This window comes from Budorcas taxicolor, chromosome 18 (assembly GCF_023091745.1).
Source record: "Budorcas taxicolor isolate Tak-1 chromosome 18, Takin1.1, whole genome shotgun sequence".
NCBI classification, from domain to species: domain Eukaryota; kingdom Metazoa; phylum Chordata; class Mammalia; order Artiodactyla; family Bovidae; genus Budorcas; species Budorcas taxicolor.
In genome coordinates this window covers 60,603,639-60,621,529 of record NC_068927.1, presented here as the reverse complement: position 1 = coordinate 60,621,529, position 17,891 = coordinate 60,603,639, and positions in this window count along the sequence as shown.

Genomic DNA, 17,891 nt, shown 5'->3' with positions numbered 1-17,891 from the left:
GGAGCCTGTTGGGCTGCTGTCTATGGGGTCACACAGAGTCGGACACAACTGAGACGACTTAGCAGCCAGCAGCAGCCCCTCCATTCTTAACCCTCTTCCACCTCCCTCCTCACCAGATCTCTCTGGGTTGTTCCAGAGCACTGGCTTTGGTTGCCCTGCTTCCTGCATTGAACTTGCACTCATCATTCCATTTTACACATGGTAATTTACATGTTTCAGTGCTATTCTCTCAAATCATCCCACCCTCACCTTCTCCCACTGAGTCCAAAAGTCTATTCTTTACATCTCTGTCTCCCTTTGTTGCCCTGCATGTAGGATCACTGGTACCATCTTTCTAAATTCCATATATATGTATTAATATACAGTACTTGTCTTTCTCTTTCTGACTTGTTTCACTTTGTATAATAGACTCTAGGTTTTTCTATCTCATTAGAACTGATAAACGAGGTGACATTTTTGCTAAGTATGGCACCAAATAGTCTAAGAACATTTACTACTTACCGAAGAAGATTTCAAATGTATGAGATGAAGGGAAGAAAGCACTCAGGCAAGGAATGGATCTGAAAAAAATTTGGAAAAAAAACTGAATGATTTTTAATCCAAAAACCTGGTGTCAAAGTTTAAAACAATGTGGAGAATAATCATATTTAGAAAAGGATGATAAGAGTAGAATATTGGAAACTAAAAAAGCTTATTTCTGAAGTTAAAAATGAGTACAGAAACTGAATGAATTAAGACCTATTCCAAGCTACAAAAAGCACCATACATAAAGAAAGGAGAAAATGTGAATCTGTTTTTTTTTTTAAAGTGTTCCTTTAAAAATGCTACCCAATAATGATACAGTGGATAAGAATCTGCCTGACAATGCAGGGGACATGGGTTCTATCCCTGGTTCAGGAAGATCCCACAAGTACAAGCAACTAAGCCTGTGCACTACTGAGCCTGTGCTTTAGAACCTGGGAGCCACAGCTTCTGAGCCCACAGCACAGCACAGCCAAAAAAACTCATCAAAAAAAAAAAAGACACTCTAGAGATGGTCTTTTCTTGCTCCAGGTCTCTTCTTCCCTGATCTCTGTCTTATGATAGGACCAGGGAAGGGGGTCACTCACAACTCAGTGAATCAAGCCACTGTCCCAGGCTCAACAGGGTTTGCAAATGAAAGTCATCTTCTGCCACAAGTAATAAAAAAAGACACAAGCCTCATAGACAGAAGTTTTGATATTCTCATTCTCCTCTGTATAACTAAAAAAATCATCTGTATCCGAAAACTGGCCACACCTGGATCGAGCTTACTCCTCTGTTCACCTATCTCCCTATTTCATCTGGGTCTCGGTGTCTCTTTTTCTCCCCCTCTGCTCTCCTGCTGCTCCTGTCCTACTTCCTCCCTCACACGTGTCCTGTCCCAGGCTGCTGCAATTCCTTACCCCTCGAAATGCTCTCTCTCACCAACCTTCCTGAGTCTTTCAAAAATCCATACCTATGTCTGCCTCTTTCTTCCCCCATTTCCGCTCCCTCTCTGCGCTCCAGATTACTCCCCTCCTCTCGCTGTGACTCTCCCTTCCTCCCCACTCTCTGGCAGGCCATGTGGCTATGCTTCCTGCCAGCCCTTTCTTCCTCTGCTCCTACCCTTCTCTGCCAGCACCATAAAACCGGCCACCTCAGACTGAGACTTGAACCCTTGTGGCCGGACTCCAACCAGGTGAAAACACAACTCAGGACCCTAACTCAAGAGGCCTGGACTCAAACCTGGCCAAAACCCAGTTAGGGACTCTTCACCTCTGACGTCCCTCATCGCCCTTCGCCTCCCCGCTCCCATCACTGATACAGGGCAGTTCTCCCTATGCTGTTTCCCAGTCCCTGGAGATCTGGCTTTCTAATTTATTAATACTTCTCTATTTTACTCACTTGGCTATTTTCAAGGCTTAACCTCTTTGACTTGACTATCCCTTTGCAAATCCCTCAGCCATTCTCAGTTTTCCCATTGGTTCTCCCTGATGCTTCTCTCCTCGGTTTCAGTTATTTCTCTCCGTCCTTCTGACTCTGCTTCTCCTGATCCTCCTGCCTCCTGAATTTACTGAGTGGGCGACAGAACGAGACGCCCCTGGACATGAAGATCATCTTTTCCGACCGAGTTGAATTGGGCATGGGACACACATGGCTGGCCCAGGTCACCTACCCTATGCGGGGTGAGGGGACGGGCTGACAGGAAAGGGGGCTGCTGCGAGGCAGAAGGACCGGCCTCAGGAGACGCGAGGACAGAGGGGCTGGGAGGGAAGGGGCTCAGGAGCAGGGCCGGCTCTGCGGAATCCGGGGAATCCCGGGACTGGGGAGAGAGTGTGCGGCCTATCAGGGCTCTGCTTCCAGCAGTCGAGAAGGCGACGGGGCGGGCGCGACTCCAACTCGCGAGAGAGGGCTTTACTTGGCAAGGCCAGAGGTCAAAAAGGGTTTTAAGCAGGAAAATGTCGCCAGAGGCGGGGTTTACGCGCACCGAGGGCCGAAACCGCCTCAGCAACACTTAAAACCCAAACGAAAAGATAACTGGGCCGAAACGGCAGCAGCAGCGTTTATTCGAGGCCGAGCACCGGGTGCCAGGGTTTTCAGGTTGCTGGCAATTCTCACACCATGAGGACGGGTGAGTGGGGGCGGAGGTGGGGGTTGGAGGGGTGGCGAGCTCTGCAAACTTACTCTAGAAGGAAGCTTAGGCGCCGCTCGGGGACCTCGGCTGCGCGCTCTCCAACTTCCGGCTCCGTGGGAAAGGGCTTTTGGTGTTAGAGCCGCGGCTTCCGACCAGGGGCGGGGCGAGCACCCGCTGTGCGCACTGTTCGTGGGAGGGGCGGGGCGTGGAGGGGGCGGGGCCTGTTACCTTGACAGCATTCAGTTACCGTCTGTAACACTGCTCAGGTAAAAGCTTCAAGTTATGTCGGAAGCCAAGATACTTCCTCTTAAGTCTAAAAGGGTTTATTCTCAATAAAAACTGTTTTTCACAGCATGTTGTGCTCAGATCATGCTAGTGAGGCTGAAGCAATTCAGGGATCTGGGAAATTCGGCAGTTTTAAGAAACAAGAATGGGACTAGTCTCTATAATGCAAATACAAAACTCTGCCTAGGTAGAAACGGGCTATTCCCTACTCATACCCTACAGAACAGCAAACTTAGGGTCAGTACCTGGGTGTCTGAGATGGAGGACTTAAGGGATGTGATCATTTGGGTTACTAACCACAGCCTTTTAAGAGCAAGACACTTAAATGATTATAAACTGCGTTATTGTTTCTTTTATCAAACGTGTTTTAATTATTTCCCCTTTCTAAACCCAACTCTTTAAACAGTGACATAAAGGGGTTTTATAAGCAACTCTTACAATGACAAATATCATTGTGTAACTTTAAGCTACAGAGAAAAAATTAACTGATACGTATACTGTGAAACGATTATCACAATAAGTTTGCCTAGCATCCATAATTTCATACAGATAACCTAAAAATGATTCTCGACAGTGGATTCACCAATGATTTATCAGATACAACACCAAAAGCTCATGCCAACAAAATAAAAAAGGTAAATTGCACACATCCTGATTATCAAATATTGTGCAGTAAACCATCCTCAGCAGTGAAAAAACAATGTACACTATAAGACCAAAAAATTGCCAAGCATATATTCAATAATAGTTTAACATTAAGAATACATAAAGAACTCTACGAAGTACTGATCACCAATTCCCCGAGAGGGATGGGGTAGCTTTCTTAACCAACCATCCCACATATTGCAAATAAAATACAAAGAGTAACATAAAATAGAAACTTAATGACAAAAATAAAAGACAATCATTTATAATGCATACAAATAAAGAAAAAGGACAGTAGCTATGCCTTGAAAAAAAACAAATGATGGTTCATCACTGAAGTTATCACTCCACTACATAAGCTCTGTCATTAAGTTGCTACAAAATTAAGTCTGGAGGCAGAATGATCAATAGCACCCAGGTGACAAGCATGTAGCATTAGCAACAGTTTAGTCAACAGCCTCACAAATATGAGAGTGTGAACCTGGACAGTACCCTTGTCAGGAGAAGTTCCTACACCTCTTGGTGAGGTTCAAAGGGCATGGTGATAGTACACGTGAACAACACTATCACAGTGCCCTTCATGCAGGCATCTGTGACATCACTCAAAGCCAGAAAAAGATGTACAGGTCAAGGTCTTCAGATACTTTCTCATATCACAGAACACGCTGACCACTATACTAAGTAGCTTCAAGTGGTAATTCTGTATGCAGCAGGAAAATATTACAACCAATAAGGGAAAGTATTCTCCTTTAAAATTTTTCTCTTACCCAGTAAACCCACACCACAGAGAGTCCAGGAGGAGCTGCCCTGTAAACACAGGCAGATTACCACAGCAAAGAAACTGGACATGACTTCAGACCCTAGAGCCACATACTTCCAAATCAAATTTAAAAGGAAAAATTATACAAACTAAGGAGAAAGCAAAGTCAGGAAGAGTCTACACTCCCAGACTAGATAGACCAGTACAAGAGTGGAAAACTATGAGATGTGGGGGTCTCATAGCCTAAGACCTTGAGATGGGACTATTTGGTCCACCCAGAGATGCCAAGTTAACAGCCTGAAAGATTCACACATATTCCCTTTGTTGGACTGCTGTCCTTACAGTTTTCCCAAGTAACAGGCACAGAAGATCCAATCCACCAGCTTATTCCACACACCCTGACATGTATGGCAGCAAAAGGAGAACAGCAGAAATGGCTGAGGGATCTCAAGAGGCAGATAGGGACTAAGGCAGTTCATTACAGGTTCTGAGGTGCCAGATAAAATTAAACAGCAGCCAGTACTTTCCCATTTGCCGATTCTATCTTCCAAATATGTCAACTGTGATGCAACCAGCACTGGATCAGGGGTTAGACGCTTGGGGCATCACCTCTGATCTATATGGACTAAGAATTGAGTAGCCAATAGATCCAAGCCCACAAAGAGAAGAGGGGGCAAGGCAGCCCACCTCATGCTCCTCACACTCAAGAACCAGCTCGCAGCAGGGAGATGGCGAGTGTTGTGGATACAAACCTTGCCTTTGTGTCTGATGGAGCTGCAGCACCACTGGCGGGTGAAAGAACACATGATACATGCTGAAGGACAGGCTGAGGACTCGGGGAAAGGTTAAGCTTCCTCTGGGACTTTAATAAACAAACTTCTCTGTGGCCAAAGAGCTGAGAGAATCAATTCCTAGGTAGGTTGAGAAGTCTGGGGTACCCGAGGAGGAGAAAGGGGTCTGGGTCTCTCAAGGAGGATAGAAAGTGGTCTGGAATTATCAAGGAGGAGAAAAGGACAAACTGTTTTCTTTAAGCCCAGAGCTGATGATTACACAACAAAACAACTCTGCTTAAACTCTGTACTAAGCAGAGACATTACTTTGCCAACAAAAGTCCGTCTAGTCAAGGCTATGGTTTTTCCAGTGGTCATGTATGGATGTGAGAGTTGGACTGTGAAGAAGGCTGAGCGCCGAGGAATTGATGCTTTTGAACTGTGGTGTTGGAGAAGACTCTTGAGAGTCCCTTGGACTGCAAGGAGATCCAACCAGTCCATTTTGAAGGAGATCAGTCCTGGGTGTTCTTTGGAAGGAACAATGCTAAAGCTGAAACTGCAATACTTGTGAAGAGTTGACTCATGGGAAAAGACTCTGATGCTGGGAGGGATTGGGGGCAGGAGGAGAAGCGGACGACAGAGGATGAGATGGCTCTGGATGGCATCACTGACTCGATGAATGTAAGTCTGAGTGAACTCTGGGAGTTGCTGATGGACAGGGAGGCCTGGTATGCTGCGATTCATGGGGTCACAAAAAGTCGGACATGACCAAGGGACTGAACTGAACTGAACTGAACATTGTTCTCAATGGTGAAAGACTGGAAACTTTTCTTCTGAGATTGGGAAGAAGGCAAGGATGTGCACACTGCATCACTGTTCAACAAAGGACTGAAACCCCTAACCAGAGCAATTACATAAGAAAAAGAAATCAAAACTTTCCAAAGTGAAAAATAGTAAGTTACCTTCTTCCCTAGAGGATAAAGTCTTTTGTGTATAAACTGTTGATTCCATACAGACACAAAAAAACCTCCTGCCACATCAAATAGCAATTTTAGCAAACTTGCAAGATACAACAGTCAACGTGCAAATCAGCTGCATTTCTATACACAATGAACAATGTGAAAAGAAAATCACATAACAATTACTTGCTATTGTATTAAAAATGGATGAAATACTTAGGAATAATTCACCAAGGAGGTGAAACATATACACTGCAAACTGCTTAACCATTTCTAAAAGAAATCCACAATAAACAAATAAATCTAGTAGTCATGGACTGGAAATCTCAGTACTCTGTATTTCCAAGTTACTCAAAGTGTTCCACATATTTAATCAATTCATTATGAAACGTACAATAGAAATGTTGGTAGAAATAGAAAAAACTTGCCAGAAGTCATAAAGAATCTCAAGGGGACCACAAACTGCAAAAATACTCTTCAATAAGTACAAAGACGAAAGATGAAGGCCACCCTTTTTAAAATTTCAAGCCATATCAAAATATCATCCAGATGGTGTAGTACTGGCGTAAACACGGATTTATACACCAAGGGAACAGAAGAGAATGTTCAGAAATAACCATTTGCATATATTTGCCTATATTTAAAATATAACCATATGCATATAAATATTTGCATATATTTAATATCTAATGACAAGGATGCTAAGAAAACCCAGTGGAAAAAAGACAGCTTCCATAACAAATGGTGAATCTATGGGTTAAACAATGAAGAGGAAACCTCACCTGCATCAAAAGTAAAAACATCTCTGTGCCAAACCACAAAATGAACATAGTGAAAAGACAAAATCTGAACAATGAAGGCAATGACAGTGAATTTCCAGCTCTCAGAGATTCAGATTCATGTCACAGTTTCAAACAGATGATGGAATAGCACACTCTCTATCACTGATACCTGATTCTGAATTTTCAATCCCATTTCCAATCAAGATTTTGAAGTCAGTGACTCACTCACTTAGCTTCAATTACCTTAGGACAAATTTCCCTTTTTAGGTCTACTTCCAGATTTTACCAGGTACTGTGCATGTTAATACCTGACTTCCACCCACAGCTTCTTAATCCTGATTGACAGAAAGCAGACTGCACATCCAGAAGGACCCGAGGCAATCCCTGCTGCCCAACAGCACTGAGAGCCCTTCTCAAACGTGTGGGTGTGAAGCCCTGCACAGGATGGTGCCCTCCACACAAAGTCCAGGCCACTGGGTCATGGGGAGCTGGGATCTAAGTGGAGATGACAGGCCCTGAGGGAAGTTCCCTGGTGAGTGTGTGTATGTACCGGTGTAAGGAAGGATACTTCAGAGTCAGAGATGATTAGTAGGTCCAAAGAAGGGATTTCAGCAAGGACAGACTGAGAATCAACGGAGAACATGATTTTACCTGAGAAAGAGCCATTCCTCTTTTCTTGCCTTTTTTCCTCCTCTTCCCAGCTTGTTCCTCAGACAATGTAAGTTTTTAGAAGTTGATCTGGCAAGTGGAAAACAGGCTGCTTAAGGCCTAGAATCAACGTCCCCCCTTCGTTTGCCACAACCACAAAAACAGGAAGACCTCACTATGTGGAACAGTCCTTTGGTGTCCACTGCCTCAGGTGGGATGCTGTTTCTGCCCTCCTATTTCTTTCCTCACACCTGACCTGCCCCCCTCGGCAACTTGTTTCTCCTCTTGCTGCTCTTCTCTCCTCTCCCACCCTTCTAACCGTGCTAAACATCTATACATCTGTCTCTTTCTTTCTCCAACTCTGCTCCCTCTCTGCTTTCTAGTCACACCCCTTCTCTCCCTGTTACACTCCCACTCTGGGGCACTGCAGGTGTCTAGGCTTACTTCCCTCTCTTCTCTTCTAGTCAACACCTATCCCTGTTTCTCTCCTAGGATCACCCCTGTCAGCCCTCCTACCGCAGACGCGGGGCCCCTGTCTCCTTGTCTCCAACTCCTGGAGATCCCACGCCTTTGCCCATTTCTGTTTCACCCACCCGCTGCTTTAGGGGCTAACTCTATTTCATTTTACCATCCCTTTGCAACTGCCTCAGCCATCCTGGGCGACCCCGTCGGTTCTCGCATTGTTTTCCACTTCTGAGTTTTCCTTTCACTCTCAGTCACTGCTTCTTCTGATCCCCCTCGCCCACGTATCTACAGAAATGATGAGTAAATGAAACGCCCGCCTATCAAAAGAGCACCTTTTCCAACAAGAGGGACTCGTGACGGAAAAACACTGGGTGTCACACGTGCAGCCCAGGAGTGAGGAAAAGGGACTGACCAGGAAGGGAGGCCTGCGGGGCAGAACGATCAGCCTAAGGAGACGTGGGCAGCGAGGCTGGGAGCCAAGGAGGTTTCGGGAGGGGCGGGCTCTCCAGAATCCCAGGACCGGGGAGAGGAGGCGGCTTCTCCTGGAGCTGGGCTGCTGACGCGACCTCCAGGGGCCGACAGGGTGAGGCGGTGGAGGTGGACGTGTCCGAATCCCCCTCGCGCCCGGGACTTTACAAGGCACAGGCGTAGGTACTAACGGTTAAGTTTTAAGCAGGAAAATATCCCTAAAGGCGGTGTCTCTGGGGCCTAAGGCCGAAAAGCAAACGGCAAGGACAAGCCTCAGAGCGATTTCGAACACTCGACCTGCAACCTCGGCCTCTGGGTTTATTTGGGGCGGACGGCGGGGTGTTGGGATATTACTGCGGCAGAACCACCGGGACCTGAAGCTGGGCGTGGCGAGGGCGGGTTGGACGGCTAAGCGCGCAGCACGCGTTTACACTCGGAGAAAAAAACTCAAGGGCCCCCCCCCAACGCCCTTCTCTCGCGGCCTTCCGCTTCCGCAGGAAACTGCGCACGCGCCGATTCCGAGGCGGAGCTTCCGGGTCGGCTGCAGGCGAGGGGCGGGGCGAGGAGCGTCCATGTCTGCAGCGGAGAGCTAGGCGGTGCAAGCGGCCGTGAGGTGTTTAACAGTCCTGTGATGCCCCATAAATTACAGTCTGTTTTTCTTTTTCCTAATTTATTGCCTTTAACATCTAAATAGATAGTATATTCTATAATTACAATATAGGAATGTCAATGAACAAAATAAACTTTTTGTCATATGTTGAGAAAAGAACAGTGGTAGTAGTGAAAGTCGCTCAGTCGTTTCCGACTGTGGGACCGCATGGTCTATACAGTCCATGGAATTCTCCAGGCCAGAACGCTGGAGTGGGTAGTCTTTCCCTTCTGCGTGGGATCTTCGCAAGCCAGGGATCTAACCCAGGTCTCCCGCATTGCAGGCTGATTCTTTACAAGCTGAGCCACAAGGGAAGCCCCTGTTAGTAAGATTCATCCAGTGTTTTAGCAACAACATCTAAGCAGCCAGGGTATGGTCAGTGTTTGGGGACAGACTTAAAACTCTGCAATCCGTGCCTACCTTTGATTTCTTCTTTTAGTGCCTGTTGGCTGCTAGACAGTTCTCGTCTTAAATTCTTCCGATGTAATTTGAATTTTATACATTCCCCCACAGCCTACTGGAAATTTTGAGGATGTGGGTCCAGTTGAGCTATTTCAAATCCTGAAAGATCATGCTGTCAAAGTGCTGCACTCAATATGCCAGCAAGTTTGGAAAACTCAGCAGTGGCCACAGGACTGGAAAAGGTCAGTTTTCATTCCAATCCCAAAGAAAGGCAATGCCAAAGAATGCTCAAACTACCGCACAATTGCACTCATCTCACACGCTAGTAAAGTGATGCTCAAAATTCTCCAAGCCAGGCTTCAGCAATACGTGAACCGTGAACTTCCTCATGTTCAAGATGGTTTTAGAAAAGGCAGAGGAACCAGAGATCAAATTGCCAACATTGTTGGATCATGGAAAAAGCAAGAGTTCCAGAAAAACATCTCTTTCTGCTTTATTGACTATGCCAAAGCCTTTGACTGTGTGGATCACAATAAACTGTGGAAAATTCTGAAAGAGATGGGAATACCAGACCACCTGACCTGCCTCTTCAGAAACCTATATGCAGGTCAGGAAGCAACACTTAGAACTGGACATGACACAACAGACTAGTTCCAAATAGGAAAAGGAGTATGTCAAAATATGGTGGACTGTACCCCCAAAGCCATCTTATCTGAGTTAGAACTCAGTCCCCTTTTATACTAAAAGAGGAGGGAGTCAAGTCAAGTCAAATTCCTTTGAACCTAAGGAATCAAACAGTTAAGTAACAGAGCATTAAAGTCCATCAGTAAGAGTTCCCTGAGAAACCTCAAATAACATCAAGGAATTTGAAGAGCAATGGAAGGCCATAAAAGGTCATTGTATAGGGTCACTCCTCAACCCCTCCCCCCCCACACAATATCAGTAATCTTATTACTGTTTAAATCATTCCTGTGCTAGGATAGCAAAAATTTACAGCTACACATATATTTAAGATATAATTTCAACTGTTCGAAAATACAAAGCTTATTTATGAGATGATGTTTTGTAATAAAACCATGGAGTGCATATCCATGCACACATGCATGCACATGTAAATACACGATTAACTGAAATGAAGAGTTGCCTCTTGACACATTTTTAAATCATTTTCCCATTATCACTTTTTAGTCATATGTATTTCAGCATCTCTGGGGCCATGAAAATGAATCAACTGTACTTAAGTGTGTCAATATTACCTTTTTTAAAAAGCTTGTTTATTTATTTAGGTAGTGCTGGTCTTTGTTACTTTGTGTGGCTTTTTCTAGTTGCACTAAGCGGGAGATACTCTGTAGTTGTGGTGAGAGGGCTTCTCACTGCAATGGCATCTTTTGTTACAGAGAACAGGTTGTAGGTGAAGTGCAGGCACAAGGCTTCTGTAGTTGCAACACATGGGGTCTGTAGTTTTGGCTCACAGGCTCTTGAGCATAGGCTCAGTAGTTGTGGTGGACGGGCTTAGTTACTCCCAGGCATGAGGAATCCTCTCCAACCAGGGAGATCCAACCCATATCCCCTGCGTTGGCAGACACATTCTTATCCACTGTACCAACAGGGACGTCTCAACTCTAATACTATATTAGTTTTAAAAAAAGAAAAAGTAGTAGTCTTATAAAAAACATATATAGAATACTTTGAGTCCAATCTCTATAAAATACCTGTCTTCACAAATAATATGAGGGCGTCTCTCCTGGCGCAATGGTAAAGAATCCACCCGCAAATGCGGAAGACATGGGTTCTGCTGCAGGATAATGCCACATGCCTCGGGGCAACTAAGACCAAGTGACGCAACTACTGAGCCTGTGCTGTAATGCCCAAGAGCCCAAACTACTAGGCCCACGTGCTGAAACTACTGAAGCCCAAGCATCATACAGCCCATGCTCTGCAACAAGACACCACAACGGGAATCGCATGCACCACGACTAGAGAACAGCCCCCAGTGCTGTCAATTAGAGAAAAGACCAAGCAGCAACAAAGACCCAGAACACCTAAATAAATAATTTTTCTAAAAAAATGACTTTATCCGCAGTTAATTTTAGGTATGTAGTTATTAACAAAAACCAAAGTTTATTTGTTAATTCCACAATAAAACAATGAACCAAGGTTAGTAAAGTTGGGGACTTCCCTGGCAGTCCCGTGGTTAAGACCTCGCACTTCCATTTCTGGAGTTTCAGGTTCAATCCATACTCAGGGAACTAAGATTCTGCAAGCTGCACCATGTAACAAAGACGACAAAAAAAATCAGTAAACCTGGACTTCATAGTGAAAAATAGATGATGGAATGAAAAGCCCCCTAGCCCTGAGGTCTCTTTCTGAACTTTCCATTCCATTCTCAAACACCAAGATTTTCAAGGAGGTCCTCATTTAGCTTTAAACGTACTAGAAATAGTCAGGACTGATTTGTCCTTATTGGCCTCTTTTCCAGATTTTACCACGTATTGTGAGTGTTAATACCTCATGTCCACATGCAGCTTCTTTATTTTGGTTGACAGAGAGCAGACAGCACATCGAGATGGGCCCTAAGCAAACTTGCAGCCCAACAGCACTGAGACCCTGTCTCCAACCCATGGTTGAGAAGCCCTGCCCAGGACGGTGCCCAGGGGAGCCTCCTCACAAGGGCCAGGTCACCAGGTCATGGGGAGACGGGATCTAAGTGGAGATGACAGGCCCTCAGAGAAGGCCCCCGGTGAGTGTGCATGTACAGGAGACAGACAGGATACTCCAGAGTCAGACACGATTAGCGAGTCCAGAGAAGGGCACTTCAGGAAGGACAGACTGAGAATCACTCAGAATATGACACCTGAGAAAGAGCCATTCCTGACTCTTTTTCTACCCTCTTCCAGGTTTTTTCTCAGGCATCCTGCAGAGGTTGATACCAAAAGTTGAAAACATGCTGTTTAATACCTACAATCAACATTCCCCCTTCCTGAGCCCCAACTACACATGCAGGGAAGCCCTCCATGGGGAACAGTCCTCTGTGCCCAATGTCTCAGGAGGGACTCAGGTCAGTTCCGGCACAGAGACCAATACAGGAGCTTTCCCACACTTTCCCTAGGATCACATTCCCCTCCTGGTGAGGCCTCACGTACCCAGCAGCCGGGGGCACCTCTGCTGACCCCACCATCCCCTTCAGGTCACACAGCAGGCCCTGGTCCATCCCCACTCAGAGCAGAGTGTCCTCCTCATCCCTGGTGCTGTTCTCAGTCTCAGAAGTGGAGCCTAAGAGCCTTGGTTCTCAATGCAGGATCCAGATCAGATTTGCTGCACTGTGAACATACCTAGGACTAGGACGCACACAAGTATCTGAGGACGTCTGATAGGGCAGGGGGTACCATACATGGTTTTGCAAAATGCTTCATGGATCTCATGGGAAACATGGGTTGAACACCATTAAAGGTGGCAAACCCAGCCCACCTCCTACTTTCTTCTTTTCCAGCCTTACTGAGATAGAATTAATCAAATGGATATGTGTATACTTATCATGCATGATGTGACCATTGGACAGATGTATACACTGTGAAATATTTATCACAATCCAGTCATCAACACATCCATCAACTCCCAGGTTCCATGTTTTGTATGGTGAGAACACTTAAGATTTACTCTGCTGGCAAATTTAAAGTATGTAGTAACACAGAAGAATTTACTGCAGTTAGAATGCTGCACATAGCTCCCCAGAACTTACTCATTTTCCAACTCAAAGTTCACACATTAACATCTTCCCATCTATAGATTCCTTTGGGTAGAATACTCATTTTCACTATACTGATTCTTCCAATCCACGAACATGGTATATTGCTCCATCTATTTGTGTCATCTTTCTTTCACTAGTGTTTTATAGTTTTGTATACATAAGTCTTTTTGTTTCTTTGGGTGAATTTATTCATAAGTACTTTATTCTTTTCATTGCAATGGTGAATGGGATTGTTTCCTTAGTTTCTCTTTTTTCATTCTTAGTATATAGGAATGCAAGAGATTTCTGAGTATTAATTTTATATCCTGAAACTTTACTATATTCATTGATTAGCTCTAGTAATTTTCTGGTGCTATCTTTAGGGTTTTCTATGTAGAGGATCGTGTCATCTGCAAACAGTAAGAATTTTACTTCTTTTCCAATCTGCATTCCTTTTATTTCTTTTTCTTCTCTCACTGCTAGGACTTCCAAAACTATGTTGAATAGTTGTGGTGAGAGTGGGCACCCTTGTCTTCTTCCTGATTTCAGAAGAAATAGCATACACAACTTTTGTGTGGTTTCTTTGAAAGACATATATTTTTAAGTCTAATACACTCTGTTGTCTTGAGAAAGCCCTTGCCTACACAGTTCATGACTTCTCTTCAATATGGACTCTTATTGCATAATACTTCAACTCAAGGTGAAACTTTTTCCACTCCCATTGCACCTGTAAGGCATTGCTCTAGTATCGTCCCCAAACTTTGCTGTTTCAGAAAACTCCTTCCTACAAACACATTTGTGTGGCTTGTCTCCAGGATATATATTCCTACATATCTAGAGAGTGAGTTATAATTGTAAAAACTGCCATAGTCATTGCAATTCTAAGTATAAAGTATCTGATAAATCCTGCATTTAAGGCAGCACCTAGAAGCCTTGCAACATTACAGACGCTTGTAAGGATCTCCCTAGTATGGATCATCTGATGATTGGTGAGATATGAGCCCTGAGTAAAGGTTTTACACATTCATTATCACTTGTAAGCTTTTCCTTCAGAATGACTTCTTTATGGAATCTTAAATTGAGACTGTTGTCTATAAGCTCTCTATAAGACTGTTGTCAAGACACACTCATTACATCAACATAGCTTCTATGTATTAGAGTATGAATTTTCTCATGAAGCCTAAATGGAAACACCTGACAAAAGCCTCTCCACAGTGAATACATTTGTAAGGTCTCTTGCGTATGGATCACCTGATGTCTTTTTAGGCCTGAATGCTACCTGGTGCATTTGCCCCACTTATTACATTTCCTTTCTCTGGATTATGAATTCCCTGATGATGTGACTGATGAGACTTATATTGAAGCAGTGGTCACATATATTACATTTACATCCTTTCCCTCATGTACAGGTGACCTTATGGTCCCCTTAAGATTTACTGCACTCTAAATGTATGGCTTCTTTCCAGTATGATTTTTTTTCATGATTTGTAAGGTTTGAATGCCTTCTAAAACATTTGCCACAATCACTACATGGGCAAGATCTCAGAATTCATTACATGACGGTTAGTTTGTTCTGAACTCAGAATCCAAAGCTATGCCACACCCACTGTATTTGTGCAGTTTTCCTACAGTTTGACTTTTCTGAAGGTCAAAAGGATGATATACTTAACTGCATTTATTACATCTGTAAGGTTTCACTCCGTATGGATTCACTGATTATCTGCAAAACGATTTCTGTGATTGAAGGCTTTGACATATAAATTACATTTATATTGCTATCCCTAATGGTCAGTTATAGATGAATGTGCAATGAAAGCTCTGGCACACTAATTATATTTGTATGATTTCTTTCTAGTATGAGTTCTTTGATGAACTATAAGGCCAGAAATCTGACTAAAGGCTTTGTCACACATGTTACATTTGTAAGGTTACTCTCCAATATGAATTCTCTGGTGACTTCCAAGGTTGGCATTTTGAGTAAAGCACTGGCCACAAATGTCACATTTATATGGTTTCTCTCCAGTATTAATTTTCTGATGACCTACAACTTTGCACTTTGACTAAAGGTTTGCCACATATATCACATTTATACGGTTTCTCTCCAGTAGATAGATAGAGTTCCAGATGAACTATGGATGGAGGTTCGTGACACTGTACAAGAGACAGGAATAAAGACTATCCCCAGGAAAAAGAAATGCAAAAAAGCAAAATGGTTGTCTGAGGAGGCCTTACAAATAGCTGTGAAAAGAAGAGAAGCAAAAAGCAAAGGAGAAAAGGAAAGATATACCCATTTGAATGCAGAGTTCCAAAGAATAGCAAGGAGAGATTAAAAAAAAAAAGCCTTCCTCAGTGATCAATGCAAAGAAATAGAGGAAAAGAATAAAATGGGAAGGATTAGAGATCTCTTCAAGAAAATTAGAGATACCAAGGGAACATCTCATGCAAAGATGGGCTCAATAAAAGACAGAAATGATAGGGACCTAACAGAAGCAAAAGATATTAAGAAGAGGTGGCAAGAATACACAGAAGTGTACAAAAAGATCTTCACGACCCAGATAATCATGATGGTGTGATCACTCACCTAGAGCCAGACATCCTGGAATGTGAAGTCAAGTGGGCCTTAGGAAGCATCACTGTGAACAAAGCTAGTGGAGGTGATGGAATTCCAGTTGAGCTGTTTCAAATCCTGAAAGATGACACTGTGAGAGTGCTGCACTCAATACGCCAGCAAATTTGGAAAAGTCAGCGGTGGCCACAGGACTGGAAAAGATCACTTTTCATTCCAATCCCAAAGAATGCTTCAACTACTGCACAATTGCACTCATCTCACACACTAGTAAGATAATGCTTAAAATTCTCCAAGCCAGGCTTCAGAAATAAATGAACTGTGAACTTCCAGATGTCCAAGCTGGATTTTAAAAAGGCACAGGAACCAGAGATCAAATTGCCAACATTTGCTGGATCATCGAAAAAGCAAGAGTTCCAGAAAAACATCTATTTCTGCTTTACTGACTATGCCAAAGCCTTTGACTGTGTGGATCACAATAAACTGTGGAAAATTATTCAAGAGATGGGAATACCAGACCACCTGATCTGCCTCTTGAGAAATCTGTATGCAGGTCAGGAAGCAACAGTTAGAACTGGACATGGAACAACAGACAAACAGGAAAAGGAGGACGTCAAGGCTGTATATTGTCACCCTGCTTATTTAGCTTATATGCAGAGTACATCATGAGAAACGCTGGGCTGGAAGAAGCCCAAGCTGGAGTCAAGATTGCTGGGATAAATATCAATAACCTCAGATATGCAGATGAGACCATCCTTATTGCAGAAAGTGAAGAAGAAGAGCATCTTGATGAAAATGAAAGAGGAGAGTGAAAAAGTTGGCTTAAAACTCAACATTCAGAAAACTAAGATCAAGGCATCTAGTTCTATCAGTTCATGGCAAATAGATGGGGAACCAGTGGAATCAGTGGCTGACTTTATTTTTCTGGGCTCCAAATCACTGCAGATGGTGATTGCAGCCATTAAAGTAAAGACACTTACTCCTTGGAAGGAAAGTTACGACCAACCTAGACAGCATATTCAAAAGCAAACACATTACTTTGCCAACAAAGGTTTGTCTAGTCAACGCTACGGTTCCTTCAGTGGTCATGTATGGATGTGAGAGTTGGACTATAAAGAAAGTTGAGCACCAAAGAATTGATGCTTTTGAACTGTGGTGTTGGAGAAGACTCTTGAGAGTCCCTTGGACTGCAAGGAGATCCAACCCATCCGTCCCATAGAGATCAGTCCTGGATGTTTGTTGGAGGGACTGATGTTGAAGCTGAAACTCCAATACTTTGGCCATCTGATGTGAAAAACTGACTCATTTGAAAAGACCCTGATGCTGGGAGGGATTGAGGGCAGGAGGAGAAGGGGACAACAGAGGATGAGATGGCTGGATGGTATCACTGACTCAATAGACGTGAGTCAGAGTGAACTCCAAGAGTTGGTGATGAACAGGGAGGCCTGGCATGCTGTGGTTCACGGGGTCAGAAAGAGTCGGACACGAGTAAGCAACTGAACTGATCTGAATTCAGTATGAATTCTCTGATGAACTGTAAGGTGTCCATTTTGCCTAAAGGCTTTGCCACATACATCACATTTATACGGTTTCTCTCCAGCATGAACTCCCAGATGAATTCCAAGGTGTGCACTTTGAGTAAAGAACTGGCCACACACATCACATTTATATGGTTTCTCTCCAGTATGAATTCTCCAATGAACCATAATATAAAACCTGTAACAGAAGGCTTTGCCACATAAATTACATTTATACAATTTCTTTCCTGTATGAACTGCTTGATGGTTGGTTAGAGCTCAACATGCATTGAAATCTTGGTCACTCTCATTACATTTGTAAGTTTTCTCTCTAGTATGAATTCTCTGAAGAATTCCAAGGCTCACCTTTTGAGTAAAGCACTGGCCACAAACATCATATTTATATGGTTTTTCTGCAGTATGAATTCTCCAATGAACTGTAAAAATAAGATATGTAACTAAAGGCTTTGCCACATACATTTCAAGAGCTTCTCTCCTATATGTCTTAACTGCTTGATGGTCAGTTAAGACTAAACGTGCACTAAAGGTTTCCCACCCTCATTACATTTCTATGGTTTCTGTCCATTATGTATTGATGAATTATAAGGCCCCA